Source organism: Haliotis rufescens, unplaced genomic scaffold (assembly GCF_023055435.1).
Source record: "Haliotis rufescens isolate VD_foot unplaced genomic scaffold, xgHalRufe1.0.p SCAF_11, whole genome shotgun sequence".
In the NCBI taxonomy this organism is placed as follows: Eukaryota; Metazoa; Mollusca; class Gastropoda; order Lepetellida; family Haliotidae; genus Haliotis; species Haliotis rufescens.
In genome coordinates this window covers 5866590-5879757 of record NW_025963791.1, presented here as the reverse complement: position 1 = coordinate 5879757, position 13168 = coordinate 5866590, and the positions used below count along the sequence as shown (strand labels likewise).

Sequence of the window (13168 nt, the reverse complement as noted above, 5' to 3'; positions counted from 1 at the left end):
AGGGTAACAACAAGTACCATCTTTTAAAGCCCTTTGGTATGACGCCAGGTACGCCAGGTACGCCTTTGGTATGAACCCAGAACCTTCCGCTCTCCGGGCGGACGCTCTGCCACTAGACCAATAGCGAAAGCAATTATTTTAATTTTAATAAATATCCCAGCCTACCAATACTTGTTTTAACCCTTTTGGTGTGGCGCCGCCGGGGATCGAACCCCGAACCTTCCGCTCTCCGGGCGGACGATCTACCACCAGACAAAGGAGGTGGTTTCGCCTAAGAGAAAGCAATTATTTTTATTTTAATAAATATCCCAGCCTACCAATACTTGTTTTAACCCTTTTGGTGTGGCGCCGCCGGGGATCGAACCCCGAACCTTCCGCTCTCCGGGCGGACGATCTACCACCAGACAAAGGAGGCGGTTTCGCCTAAGAGAAAGCAATTATTTTTATTTTAAGAAATATCTCAGCCTACTAATAATTGTTTTACCCCTTAAAGCCGAGCGTCTGTCAATGTAACAACAAGTACCATATTTTAACGTGTATGACGCGACCGGGAATCGAACCCCGACCTTCCGCTCTCCGGGCAGACGCTCTACCACTAGACCACGGAGACCGTCTGTTAAATCTATGATGAAATATATCCTATAGAGACATTTCCTGTTTGTCAAGTGCAGATTATTCATTTTAAACTGATACTTGATAGTGTCGCGTACGGTAGAGGGTGAATAATACGATAGTTCGGCGTTTCGGCTTGCTGCGGGAGAAATCCAAAGGGTAAAAGATATTATTTTTCAATAGTTGACACCCTCGGATAAGCTAGACCAGGATTCATTATCAAAGCGAAGCGGCGTCATTTTTATAATTAATAACGAGCATGTTTGCATGCATGAGGAGCTGTGTTATCAGTGAAAGGGCGTTATTATCAGTGATTATTAACAGCTGTTTCATACGGGCGGGTTTCGCTTTCGTTTTCATGCTTAGCCTGTGGTGTAAATCTCCGACATTATGTGACGCGTTCAGAACAACGAGACAGGATTCGGTCCGCAGTATGCTTCGAACAGCCAAAGCAAAGGAAAATAGACCATACCACGTAGGGATCCAAACCAGGCCCTAGATACAGCGAGCGTACACTTTAATAACTGGGCTGCCCTATCGCATAGCATTACTTAAGCCATATCCTTCCTCTAATCTGCCGGCACTCCGATGTCCGCCATTACAGCTGAAGCGTACTCACGTCCACAAATACAACTGGTGCATACTGGCGTCCACGGATACAACTCATCCTAAGTGACGTCCTTGAGTACAACTGATGCACGCTGACGTCCTCGAGTACAACTGATGCACGCTGACGTCCTCGAGTACAACTGTTGCATTTTGACATCCTCGAGTACAATTGATGCATAGTGGCGTCCACGGATACAACTCATCCTAAGTGACGTCCTTGAGTACAACTGATGCACGCTGACGTCCTCGAGTACAACTGATGCACGCTGACGTCCTCGAGTACAACTGTTGCATGTTGACATCCTCGAGTACAACTGATGCATATTGACGTCCTCGAGTACAACTGTTGCATGTTGACATCTTCGAGTACAACTGATGCATATTGGCGTCCTCGAGTACAACTGATGCATAGTGAGGTCCTCGATTACAACTGATGCATACTGACGTCCTCGAGTGCAACTGATGTACACTGACGTCCTCGCGTACAACTGATTCATACTGACGTCCTCGAGTACAACTGAGGCATACACACGTCCTCTAATACAACTGAGGCACACAGCCGTCCTCGAGTACAACTGATGCATCCTGATGTCCTCAAGTAGAATTTATGTAGAGTGACGTTCTCGAGTACAACTGATGTACTTTGACGACCTCGAGTACAACTGATGCAGGGTGACGTCCTCAAGTAGAAGTGATGTACACTGACGTCCTCGATGCAACTGATGTACACTGACGTCCTCGAGTACAACTGATGCATATTGACGTCCTCGGGTACAACTGAGGACTAGGGACGTCCTCTACTACAACTGATGCAGAATGACGACCTCAAGTACAACTGATGCTGAGTGACGTCCTCTAGTACAACTAATGTACATTGACGACCTCGAGTACAACTGATGCAGAGTGACGTTCTCGAGTACAACTGATGCAGAGTGCCGTCCTCTAGTACAACTGATGCAGAGTGACGTCCTCTAGTACAACTGATGCAGAGTGACGTTCTCGAGTACAACTGATGCTGAGTGACGTCCTCTAGTACAACTGATGCAGAGTGACGTCCTCGGGTACAACTGAGGCATACAGACGTCCTCTAGTACATCTGATGCAGAGTGACGTTCTCGAATACAACTGATGCAGAGTGACGTTCTCGAGTACAACTGATCCAGAGTGACGTCCTCTAGTACAACTGATGCAGGGTGACGTCCTCTAGTACAACTGATGCAGAGTGACGTCCTCGGGTACAACTGATGCAGAGTGACGTCCTCGGGTACAACTGATGCAGTGTGACGTTCTCGAGTACAACTGATGCAGAGTGACGTTCTCGAGTACAACTAATGTACATTGACGACCTCGAGTACAACTGATGCAGAGTGACGTTCTCGAGTACAACTGATTCAGAGTGACGTTCTCGAGTACAACTGATGCAGAGTGACGTTCTCGAGTACAACTGATGCAGAGTGACGTTCTCAGGTACAACGAATGTACATTGACGAACTCGAGTACAACTGATGCAGAGTGACGTTCTCGGGTACAACTGATGCAGAGTGACGTTCTCGAGTACAACTGATGCAGAGTGAATGTTCTCAGGTACAATTGATGCACCAGGCTGATCCATCACGGACATGCACAGTATCAGTTCCAACATCTATCGTCATTGTATACACCATCAATCTGGCTGTGCAGAGAACACTCTTCAAGATATCACACGTTCTGTCTTCACCTTAGTCCGACCCTTGGCTTGCCGTAAACACGGTATAAATATACATCATTAATCTTGAACGAGAACGCTGGTGTCTACAATGTTGATACATGTATGTGGACATTTGATGAATCAGGCATCCAAAACAGTGCCACTTAGAAGTGTATACTGCTGACTTAGAGCTTGCCCGCGGGTAAACATATACACGTGTTGAACTGGAGGTTATGCCCCATGCCCAGTACCCCCGATATAAGCGCTTCAATCAGTAGACAAGGGCGCTGTTTTCAATATTCAACAGTACTGACATAGCTGATCATTAACGCAGTCTTCGGGAATCTACAGTATAGACGGCTTATCATTTACAGCACTAGTCATAGACGCAATCTTCGGGAATCGGCGATATTAACAACAGTAGCCATTAAGGCAATCTTCAGGAATCGGCGGTATAAACAACACTAGCCAATAACGCAGTCTTCAGGAATCGGCGGTATAAACAATACCCACCATTAACGCCGTCTTCGGGAATCGGCGGTATTAACAACACTAGCCATTAACGCCGTCTTCAGGAATCGGCGGTATTAACAACACTAGCCATTAACGCAGTCTTCGGGAATCGGCGGTATTAACAATACTAGCCATAAAGGCAGTCTTCAGGAATCGGCGGTATTAACAACACTAGCCATAAAGGCGGTCTTCAGGAATCGGCGGTATTAACAACACTAGTCATTAACGCAGTCTTCAGGAATCCACGGTACTAATAACACTAGCCATTAACGCAGACATCAGGAATCTGCGGAACTAGCAATACCCACTAACCATCACATTCTTCAGGAATCTACAGTGCTTATACAGGTTATCAATCAAGGCAACAATCTTTAAAATCTACGGCACTGATCGCTCCCTTGTGCTGGAGGCTCTCCGAGGCTTATCAGCTACCATGACCACCCTGTGAAGGATGACGTTGTTACCTGAGAAGTGGATGTTGACATTGTCATCGACTGTCCTCCTTTAATTATGACTCGACCACCGAGAACCTTAATTGAACAAGTATTTACTTCAGACAGAGACCGGAATGAATCCACTATCGACCAACTAACATCACGGAAGCTTTGGAAATACCCCCCTCGTATATATATATATGAGATCGTAGAGTATCATGAAGGCGTATTGCAGCCTTGCATAAACATTAGAGCTCCCCACTGGTATGTGTATCTTGGTGGTGTATTTCTGTTACAACATGGAGTAGTTTAAAGGACTCTCGACTGTTTTTAGTCCTTATATCAAATATTCAAAAAGAGAGGTAGAGTGTATAGAGTGAAATATATCGGAATGCTTTTTGAAGTCCCGGGACCTTCGGAAATATATCGGAAATGCGTCTGGAAGTCCCGGGACCTTCGGAAATATATCGGAAATGTGTTTTGAAGTCCCGGGACATTCGGAAATATAGCGGAAATGTGTTAGTCGTAGTCCGAAACAAACGGTACCGATATTACACTTTATAGTGCCAAGGAGAATTCTGCCTCAACCATTGCGTCGATTAAACCTTACATCAAGTTAAAAGCGTTGGAGTTAACTTTGATTCGCTATTCTTAAAGTGTGGTCCATTTGAAACTCTTTATGTTAATGGAATATTTCGAATCGGCTTTTAGAGATGGTGGTTTGAGATATCGCAACAGATCCATGTCACATTATAACACACAATAGTGTGTGGATACGCCTAGGTATATTCATAAAGTATACAAAATACTTGATGTTCTGGAGGTGGTGTGGTATTATACACCCTCCAGAATATCAAGTATGTTGTATCCTTAAGCATTCTATTTAGCTGAAATAGTTCATGGTCACGTCAATCAACGAGATGTCAATTTCAACATCTATAGCAAACTATTTTGCTTGTATAGTTCATGGTCTCGTCAATCACCTAGATGTCAATTTCAACATCTATAGCAAACTATTTTGCTGAAATAGTTCATGGTCACGTCAACCACCTGCATGTCAATTTCAACATCTATAGCAAACCATTTTGCTGAAATAGTTCATGGTCTCGTCAATCACCTAGATGTCAATTGCAGCATCTATAGCAAACCATTTTTCTTGCATAGTTCATGGTCACGTCAACCACCTGCATGTCAATTTCAACATCTATAGCAAACTATTTTGCTGAAATAGTTCATGGTCTCGTCAATCACCTAGATGTCAATTGCAGCATCTATAGCAAACCATTTTGCTTGTATAGTTCATGGTCACGTCAACCACCTGCATGTCAATTTCAACATCTATAGCAAACCATTTTGCTGAAAAAGTTCATGGTCACGTCAATCACCTGGATGTTAATTTCAACACCTATAACGTACTGTTTAGATATAACAATTCGTGGCTGCAAAGTTTCATTAGCTTGAGATGTTAAAAATTAACTACTTCAAATAATAGTTTTGATTTTTCAAAAGAATGAGCAAAACAACCGAACATGATAAAACACGACGCTGCGTGTTTGAATAATTTTCTCTGCGTGGTTATCAAACAGGGATAGTTTAATGAGTAATAATTGAGAATAACTGAACCAATAAATAGTGCAAACATATGAACGATCAAATATATAATTACACGGTTCGAATTAGACTCGAAATGACTGCACGGCTGAGTGTAATGGGATCAATGGCAGTTATAAAATATAACCTTGGGGATATTAGTACATAAATAATATCAAAGGTGCATCGAAATATTGGTGCATCGTAATCGATCAAGGCAAAATTAAAATATCAGTATTATTGACATCGATATTACTGTAGATTATCGATAGGTTCTAATAACGTGAATCAATGAAACAGATAGTGAAAGCTTTGTTTGAAGTGTGGTGTGGGGGTCATATTATGGATGGTAACATTTAAAGTAGGGGAAGGGTGGGTGTGCCTGTGAGTGAGTGAGTGAGTGAGTGAGTGAGTGGGTATGGTTTTATGTCGCTTTAAGCAATATTCCAGCAATATCACGGCGGGGGACACCAGAAATGGGCTTCACACATTGTACCCATGTCGGGAATCGAACCCGGGTTTTCAGCGTGACGAGCGAACGCTGTAACCACTAGGCCACCCGACCGCCCTGGTTGTGCCTGTGTATATGCTTGTGCGTGTGTGCGCGTGCGTGCGTGCGTGTGTGTATGTGTGTGTCGTGGGGTCGTTACCTCAGTGTGTATAAAGGGTGGGAGGGGGAGGGGGGTGTCGTGGAATGTTAACCTTTAGTGTATGTGAGCATGTGTGGGTGGGTGGGGACCTTACAATGTTTCCCACCTTAAGTGTGTCATTATATGTTTTTTAGCCTTGCTCCAAGGCTGTACTGAAAGAAACGTCCATAAATGTGTAATAATTCTATCTTCCTAATAGGCAAGTCTAGATATGTGGTCAGTTCACTAAGACTCCTGTCTCTTATACGGAGGGCCAACTTGTTATTATTTACATACATGTAATCTAGAAATTATGATTTAAACTAATAATTATTGCCTTAGAGACGTGTGCAAGTCTAGTGGTGTGTTTAAATGTGTTTGTAGAGTACCTTCTTCACAATACACACGCCTATACCATAAACCCCTTAATAACACACACACACACACCATGGATCGCTGTGTGTACACCTTCTGAACCAAGGAAATGACGGCCATATGAGGACGCTACATGTCGAATATATAATAAATTATGTCATATCAACATTGAAATGTATTACTTAGAGGACCAAAAGCTATAGCGTCATATATATAGTCCGTGTACGAATGCAGCTCGGCGTCAAATAGCTTGTAAATCTGATAAATGAGCGGTATGCAAAACAACTCGGTACAGCAATCCCAGTGATGAAAATGTGAAAGAATAATAAGCATGTATGTCAATACGTTTCCACTTGACTCATCTGTTTTGTGTTAACATCCCAACGCTGTCCTATTGTACGATTCAACTGTAATGCAATCTGCCGGACACGTGGCTGGAAAGCTTTCCGATCAGCTGTTCGTTGAAATATACATCACTCTCTTGACGGTATTCATCGGTTGCTTGTCGTCACTTTACTATAGCATATATAGAAACAGGGAAGTAAACGAACCTGGTAGAGCGAAGGCAATATGGTCTAGTTAAATAGGCGACCCGAGATCACATTACACAGTTGTAAGAGGCGGGGGGAAGTCTGTTGACATTGGGAGATAGATGTATATATATATGCCAATGTACTTCATAGAGTCATGATGAGTGTACGAAATTAATAAAAAAAACTTACGGTGGGGCCTTTCTTGCAATGTATCCAATGAACGAATATCCTTGTCCTGTGCGGAACACTGCGGTATAACGCTAGTCACTGGGAGTAGGGTGTTGACATCACGATATTCAAACACACATAGTCAGGACGACTCCACAAAAGCTTGACACAAAGGATGTAACCGACAGCGTTACTGCAAGTACTGTGTGGGGCAGCGAGGAGTCGGAGGGTAGAGAGGGGATCCGCTAGTGAGGGTGATGGCTGGAGGTTCAAGTGGCCCCTGTGCCAGGAAACGGCTGGTCGCTGTGATAGCGATTGCTGCCTTACGGGGAGAAACTCGCCATCTCAATCTCGATTTAACACGCAGGGTAGGAGCGCCGGAGAGTGTTGCAGGGGGCGTGTGTCGGGAGCGGGTAGGACTAGGGGAGGGGGAGGTAGTCAGGCAGAGTCTGGTCGTTAAACAGCCGCGGCATTTTATACACCACTACGAGATTTAATAGTTGTAGAGTGGGGAAGAGATTTGCGTTGTTAACGTTTCAGATGGATGGACAGAGGTATATATTGTGTTGTAAACTTTTCAGACTAAGACCATTTAATAATCTATTTTACGATCTCTGATATCTGGAGTTTGAGGTACGACAATATATATGCACAACTTATGGCAGTTCATCAATATTTTCACAGTCAAATTTTGACTGTATACTGTAATCATTTTCTAAGAAAACAATATATCTATATGAGATTCACTTCTTTCGACGTCAATCTGCAATATAATCCCATTATCCCCAAATTTAGTCCTGCACCATGACCGTGGAATATATTTATTTTATGCAAAAATAATAATCTAGAAATGCATACAAAAGCAAGTCTAGCCAGCTCAAGCTAGCTCTGAAATCAGCATAGGGAATTTTTTTATTTTTAGAGTCAAGAAGGATATTGTGTAATATAAGATTTCAGAGACTAAATGTTAGTCTACCCCAAATATAGCTTTTAGCATTGACCACATCCATCTCCATATTCAATGTGATCACATTGGCTAAATTGACCAATACATTTTATATTCCACAATCTAATATCGACTACATGCGATTATTTTGGAGTCCGCAATATCCTGCACACATATGTTGACACAGTATAGTGGGGGGATCATACGGAGTCAAGAGTCAACATCCGACAAGCTGCACGTGACGGGAGAGCAGACGACAACACCTTCCCGGTACGGCGACAGACGGGAGCAGCGAGCCGCACTGGAACACGTCGGTTCGGATCGGTGCGCCATGCTCCATTTCCCGCTAAGCTGATCATGGCTAATGTACATACCTAAACGAGGTACCCTGACCCGACAAGGCAGACGTGCTCACACCTGTATGTTCCATTCACACTTCGTTACATTTGGCTGATTACATTAACAAAACAGCGGGAAAGTGTGATGATTGATGCAAGTTGTTAAAGTCGGAGATGGGTGTGGGCAGGCAGGGCAGAGATAATGGGGTATTAATCCTTACACGAGAGTTTGTTTGTTTGTTTGTTTGTTTAACGCCGCATTCGGCAACATTCCAGCTGTATGGCAGCGGCCTGGAAATAATAGAGTCTGGACCAGACAGTTCAATGATTGATATTGTGATCAATAACACACGTCATCAGAGTACGCTGACACACAATCAACCAAGCCTGACCACCCGATCTATTATGTCGCCTCTTTGGTTGCTGGGGACGTATCCAACCCGGGATCTCCATGAGATTATTTTCTTCCATGACATGGAAGAGAAGCAAAAACACAAGTGATGGCATGGAAGGGGTGCAAGAACACAAGTGATGACATGGAAGGGATGCAAGAACACAAGTGATGACATGGGAGGGATGCAAGAACACAAGTGATGGCATGGGAGGGATGCAAGAACACAAGTGATGACATGGAAGGGATGCAAGAACACAAATGATGACATGGAAGGGAAGCAAGAACACAAGTGATGGCATGGAAGGGATGCAAGAACACAAATGATGACATGGGAGGGATGCAAGAACACAAATGATGGCATGGGAGGGATGCAAGAACACAAGTGATGACATGGAAGACAAGCAAAAACACAAGTGATGGCATGGAAGGGGAGCAAGAACACAAGTGATGACATGGAAGGGATGCAAGAACACAAGTGATGACATGGAAGGGATGCAAGAACACAAGTGATGACATGGCAGGGATGCAAGAACACAAGTGATGACATGAAAGGGAAGCAAGAACACAAGAGATGTCATGGAAGGGATGCACGAACACAAGTGATGGCATGGGAGGGATGCAAGAACACAAGTGATGGCATGGAAGGGGTGCAAGAACACAAGTGATGGCATGGAACGGATGCAAGAACACAAATGATGGCATGGGAGGGATGCAAGAACACAAGTGATGACATGGAGGGGAAGCAAGAACATAAGTGATGGCATGGGAGGGATGCAAGAAGATAATTGATGACATGGGAGGGAAGCAAAACAGAAGTGGTGGCATGGAAGGGGTGCAAGAACACAAGTGATGGCATGGAAGGGAAGCAAGAACACAAGTGATGACATGGAAGGGAAGCAAGAACACAAGTGATGGCATGGAAGGGATGCAAGAACACAAACGATGACATGGGAGGGATGCAAGAACACAAGTGATGACATGGAAGGGATGCAAGAACATAAGTGATGGCATGGAAGGGAAGCAAGAAGATAAGTGATGGCATGGGAGGGATGCAAGATAACAAATGATGACATGGGAGGGATGCAAGAACATAAGTGATGGCATGGGAGGGATGCAAGAACACAAGTGATGGCATGGGAGGGATGCAAGAACACAAGTGATGGCAAGGGAGGGATGCAAGAACACAAGTGATGACATGGAAGGGAAGCAAGAACACAAGTGATGGCATAGAAGGGGAGCAAGAACACAAGTGATGGCATGGAAGAGAAGCAAAAACACAAGTGATGGCATGGAAGGGATGCAAGAACACAAGTGATGACATGGAAGGGATGCAAGAACACAAGTGATGACATGGAAGGGATGCAAGAACACAAGTGATGACATGGCAGGGATGCAAGAACACAAGTGATGACATGAAAGGGAAGCAAGAACACAAGAGATGTCATGGAAGGGATGCACGAACACAAGTGATGGCATGGGAGGGATGCAAGAACACAAGTGATGGCATGGAAGGGGTGCAAGAACACAAGTGATGGCATGGAACGGATGCAAGAACACAAATGATGGCATGGGAGGGATGCAAGAACACAAGTGATGACATGGAGGGGAAGCAAGAACATAAGTGATGGCATGGGAGGGATGCAAGAAGATAATTGATGACATGGGAGGGAAGCAAAACAGAAGTGGTGGCATGGAAGGGGTGCAAGAACACAAGTGATGGCATGGAAGGGAAGCAAGAACACAAGTGATGACATGGAAGGGAAGCAAGAACACAAGTGATGGCATGGAAGGGATGCAAGAACACAAACGATGACATGGGAGGGATGCAAGAACACAAGTGATGACATGGAAGGGATGCAAGAACATAAGTGATGGCATGGAAGGGAAGCAAGAAGATAAGTGATGGCATGGGAGGGATGCAAGATAACAAATGATGACATGGGAGGGATGCAAGAACATAAGTGATGGCATGGGAGGGATGCAAGAACACAAGTGATGGCATGGGAGGGATGCAAGAACACAAGTGATGGCAAGGGAGGGATGCAAGAACACAAGTGATGACATGGAAGGGAAGCAAGAACACAAGTGATGGCATAGAAGGGGAGCAAGAACACAAGTGATGGCATGGAAGAGAAGCAAAAACACAAGTGATGGCATGGAAGGGATGCAAGAACACAAGTGATGACATGGAAGGGATGCAAGAACACAAGTGATGATATGAAAGGGAAGCAAGAACACAAGAGATGTCATGGAAGGGATGCACGAACACAAGTGATGGCATGGAAGGGACGCAAAACACAAGTGATGACATGGAAGGGAAGCAAGAACATAAGGGATGGCATAGAAGGGGTGCAAGAACACATGTGATGGCATGGGAGGGATGCAAGAACACAAGTGATGACATGGGAGGGATGCAAGAACATAAGTGATGACATGGAAGGGAAGCAAGAACACAAGTGATGGCATGGAACGGATGCAAGAACACAAATGATGGCATGGGAGGGATGCAAGAACACAAGTGATGACATGGAGGGGAAGCAAGAACATAAGTGATGGCATGGGAGGGATGCAAGAAGATAATTGATGACATGGGAGGGAAGCAAAACAGAAGTGGTGGCATGGAAGGGGTGCAAGAACACAAGTGATGGCATGGAAGGGAAGCAAGAACACAAGTGATGACATGGAAGGGAAGCAAGAACACAAGTGATGGCATGGAAGGGATGCAAGAACACAAATGATGACATGGGAGGGATGCAAGAACACAAGTGATGACATGGAAGGGATGCAAGAACATAAGTGATGGCATGGGAGGGATGCAAGATAACAAATGATGACATGGTAGGGATGCAAGAACATAAGTGATGGCATGGGAGGGATGCAAGAACACAAGTGATGGCATGGGAGGGATGCAAGAACACAAGTGATGGCAAGGGAGGGATGCAAGAACACAAGTGATGACATGGAAGGGAAGCAAGAACACAAGTGATGGCATAGAAGGGGAGCAAGAACACAAGTGATGGCATGGAAGAGAAGCAAAAACACAAGTGATGGCATGGAAGGGATGCAAGAACACAAGTGATGACATGGAAGGGATGCAAGAACACAAGTGATGATATGAAAGGGAAGCAAGAACACAAGAGATGTCATGGAAGGGATGCACGAACACAAGTGATGGCATGGAAGGGACGCAAAACACAAGTGATGACATGGAAGGGAAGCAAGAACATAAGGGATGGCATAGAAGGGGTGCAAGAACACATGTGATGGCATGGGAGGGATGCAAGAACACAAGTGATGACATGGGAGGGATGCAAGAACATAAGTGATGACATGGAAGGGAAGCAAGAACACAAGTGATGGCATGGGAGGGATGCAAGAACACAAGTGATGGCATGGAAGGGATACAAAAACACAAGTGTGACATGGGAGGGATGCAAGAACACAAGTGATGGCATGGAAGGGGTGCAAGAACACAAGTGATGACGTGGAAGGGATGCACGAACACAACTGATGGCATGGGAGGGATGCAAGAACACAAGTGATGACATGGAGGGGAAGCAAGAACATAAGTGATGGCATGGGAGGGATGCAAGAAGATAATTGATGACATGGGAGGGAAGCAAAACAGAAGTTGTGGCATGGAAGGGGTGCAAGAACACAAGTGATGGCATGGAAGGGGTACAAAAACACAAGTGTGACATGGGAGGGATGCAAGAACACAAGTGATGGTATGGAAGGGGTGCACTAACACAAGTGATGACATGGAAGGGATGCAAGAATACAAGTGATGGCATGGGAGGGGTGCAAGAACACAAGTGATGACATGGAAGGGATGCAAGAACACAAATGATGACATGGGAGGGATGCAAGAACACAAGTGATGACATGGTAGGGATGCAAGAACACAAATGATGACATGGACGGGAAGCAAGAACACAAATGATGACATGGAAGGGAAGCAAGAACACAAGTGATGACATGGAAGGGAAGCAAGAACACAAGTGATGGCATGTAAGGGATGCAAGAACACAAATGATGACATGGGAGGGATGCAAGAACACAAGTGATGACATGGAAGGGAAGCAAGAACACAAGTGATGACATGGAAGGGAAGCAAGCACACAAGTGATGGCATGGAAGGGATGCAAGAACACAAATGATGACATGGGAGGGATGCAAGAACACAAGTGATGACATGGAAGGGAAGCAAGAACACAACTGATGACATGGAAGGGATGCAAGAACACAAATGATGACATGGGAGGGATGCAAGATAACAAATGATGACATGGGAGGGATGCAAGAACATAAGGGATGGCATGGGAGGGATGCAAGAACAC

At 44.7% G+C, this 13168-nt stretch overlaps 1 protein-coding gene across 2 annotated transcripts in view; it reads right to left on the bottom strand.

Annotated features, from left to right (window-relative positions):
* The window catches only part of LOC124134291 (guanylate cyclase 32E-like), a 152847-nt gene extending 145280 nt beyond the window's left edge, over positions 1–7567 (bottom strand). For both annotated transcript variants that reach the window (XM_048392142.1, XM_048392141.1), the window contains exon 1: positions 7172–7567. The gene's annotated coding sequence lies outside the window, so the exon portion shown is untranslated. The remainder of the gene's footprint in view (positions 1–7171) is intronic.
* Positions 7568–13168: the final 5601 nt, after the last annotated feature.